We start from the raw sequence: 2,026 nt of genomic DNA, 5'->3' as shown, positions 1-2,026 counted from the left end.
GGTCGGGTCAGCCCAGCTGTGAAAATGCCGCTGGCCGCATGTGATGATCTTTTTTTTTTTTTTTTTTTTTTTTTTTTTTTTTTACAGCGAACAGGACACCCCTCACTCCTTGTATGATGGTATCGTCCCTTCATCGTCTTCTGAGATGATTTCACCCCTTCATTCCCTGTAGAATTGGTATCACCCAACTTCACCGCTTTGAGCGGGATTTTGGGAAAGTTGATAGAGTTAATGGAAATAAACTGTCAAGTGTAATTTAAACGCCAGGTAAGTTGCTGCTTTTTATCATAAAAAAAAAAAAGTGCAGTTCACAAATGCGTTGTCTCAATGTGGTTACTGTGGTAAAACCATATGTAATTTTTCTAAGGGCTGGTGAGGAGAGGACTAACTTTAAGTAAGTTAACGTTAAATAGAAAATCAATGACAATCAAACTGTTGTGCTGTGCTTTTTGGCGATTTCCCCCCCACATATAGTTAGTGGTCCCAGAGTTTTACTCAAATTATAAACGGACCAAGTGCTTGAATATGTAATTTATTAATTCATCAAGAAGATTGACGTGACAATGAATTTACAACATGCACGTATACAAACATGTGTAGCCTATCTATTTATCAACTCTTTATGGCCATCTGCTGGACAAATTGAGTTACAACACCAATTGTGTTTAAGAGGTTTTAAGATGAACGTCCCTTGTCTAACTAACTATCTTCCCAATTTAAACATGGATTGTTAAACAAATTGCATAATACAGACTGTAGTATTACCACTTTACTGTACATGCATAAATCATTATATTGCTGGTTTAATTAACTCCAGTCAAATCTTCTGGAGAACTTTTCTTGTGGCATTATTTATCACACATCCAATCAATATGATCACATCTGAAATACACCTCAGCATGTGAAACAACAAAAACACTATAAGAAATTAACTGTACTAAAATGTAATTTTAAATGCATTGCGGTATAGATGATTGATTCTGACCAAATAAGCAGGAAGTTCCCATGTGGCACATCACATCCCCGTGGAACTACTGAGCAATGAGTTTCATGCATCCACGTGGGCTGCATTTATTCCGTAAACATTGACATTTAAAACATACAAGTTGTGTTGTTTTTGAAATCTCTGAAGAGCTGATCTGACTTAACCATTCACAGAATATGGAGAGACCTGTATGAAGTTAATGACTTCTCTCATACGTTCCCTCTTTTCCACTCGTCCGGTGACAGAATTATTAAATTGACATGAGCATATCACATAACTGTCACCCATCATGTGCCACCTCCACCAAATGTTCATTTCTCATTTTTTCCCCCACAAGTCCCGGTCTTCGGCAATCTGTCATCCTGACGGCTTCTTATTCCCCCACTAAGTGCCCACAGGCGAATGTGACGCTCATTGGTGACAAGAGCATTTTAGGTTGTCATGCACTAATGCAGAAGTTCCCGGGGACCCAACCGGTGTATTCATCTTCATCTGCTTGACTTTGCTCTTTCCGCTGTTGTCATAGCTTTGGTAAATTAATAAAGATAGCCCCTTCCTCTCTGTGAAGAGCACTGTCAACAATTTACCCAAATGCACCTCATTAGCTGGTCACTCTGCCACTCAACTGCAGATTTAGGCTTTTAATCCGGGTGAGTTATTGTTACTTTGTCATTAACAGGCATCGGAACCTGATGAGAAAACAAGAGCTGGAGCCTGGCCAAAAAAGGAAAGCTTGCTGGTGATTCATTGGACCAGACCACACCAGGTTCCCCCACTCCAATGGGAGATAATAAGGCCATTTATATGGGTGTCAGTGGACAGGAAGCAAGACCATATCTGGACTCTGAAGGGCAGACAATCAAGTCTTCTGAAGGAAATGTTGGAAGGTGAAAGCTGATTTAAAAAAATAATAATAATCTTTACGTTCTGCATATACAGTATACATGTACCGGTATGTATTTGGTTGTCTTTTAATTATCCAACCAAGAGCAACGTCAATATTGTAAAGCATTTGCAGGACAGACTTTTTCATCTAAAATG

The 2,026-nt window shown here is 39.0% G+C and overlaps 1 long non-coding RNA gene across 2 annotated transcripts in view; it reads left to right on the top strand.

Moving 5' to 3' along the window:
- Positions 1 to 164: 164 nt before the first annotated feature.
- The window catches only part of LOC307009346, a 35,568-nt gene continuing 33,706 nt past the window's right edge, over positions 165 to 2,026 (top strand). The window contains exons 1-2 of one of the 2 annotated variants that reach the window (XR_013799996.1): positions 165 to 267; positions 1,665 to 1,872. This is a non-coding gene — a long non-coding RNA (uncharacterized lncRNA). The remainder of the gene's footprint in view (positions 268 to 1,664; positions 1,873 to 2,026) is intronic. The other variant, XR_013799995.1, reaches the window with a different exon arrangement.

The sequence above is a fragment of the Phoxinus phoxinus genome (genome assembly GCF_949152265.1).
Source record: "Phoxinus phoxinus genome assembly, chromosome: 13".
NCBI lineage: Eukaryota > Metazoa > Chordata > Actinopteri > Cypriniformes > Leuciscidae > Phoxinus > Phoxinus phoxinus.
Note: the sequence above shows the minus strand (reverse complement) of the source record. Positions and strands in the feature narration are given on the sequence as shown.